The 588-nt window shown below is 31.5% G+C and overlaps 1 protein-coding gene across 1 annotated transcript in view; it reads left to right on the top strand.

The window, feature by feature from the left end:
- Positions 1-588, top strand: part of kcnh4b (potassium voltage-gated channel, subfamily H (eag-related), member 4b) — a 31,970-nt gene that overhangs the window by 9,704 nt on the left and 21,678 nt on the right. The gene's annotated exons all lie outside the window — the stretch shown is intronic.

Here is a 588-nt window from a genome sequence, read left to right as displayed (position 1 = left end):
ATTTAAATGTAGCTAAAATAAATTGATTGCAACCACTTTCCTTAAAAAAATGTAGTAAATTCAATGAATATTTCCCCCCAGTGAAAGCAGTGTCCTTTATCATTCCTATAATAACACGACTCTTTAAATGAGGATTAAATTTTTTGTTAGTATATTTGCAATGTACTATTAAAACAGGTAATATATTACAAATAAAATAAAGTATACTTTTTTTTCACTACGGTACTCTACAGTGTGTTTACAGTTTGTGAAAACTATAATTATTTAATTGTTTATTTAATACAATATTGATATGGAACCCACAACAATTCCGTTTTTAAATTTATAGATAACATCAAGTGAGATTTCAATGATATTTTAGCTGTTGAACTAGGAAAATGTCCCCAGTTTCCATTTCAGAAATCTGGTCACCTGTAATGTGGGGTTTGTGTTTTGTTTTTGTGTCATGTTCTCATGTCTTTTATTTTGGAATTATTTCATGCTGTTAGTGTCATGCTTCCCTTGCCCTCTTGTCTTCATGCCATTGTCTCTTGTCGTGTATTGATGTTGTAACCCGCTGTCGGTGAGTCTAGTCTGTTCATGCCACGT

Source organism: Sinocyclocheilus rhinocerous, unplaced genomic scaffold (genome assembly GCF_001515625.1).
Source record: "Sinocyclocheilus rhinocerous isolate Xijiao unplaced genomic scaffold, SAMN03320098_v1.1 scaffold3201, whole genome shotgun sequence".
Classification (NCBI taxonomy): Eukaryota; Metazoa; Chordata; class Actinopteri; order Cypriniformes; family Cyprinidae; genus Sinocyclocheilus; species Sinocyclocheilus rhinocerous.
The sequence above is the reverse complement of the archived record's forward strand: the minus strand, read 5'-3'. Positions and strand labels throughout refer to the sequence as shown.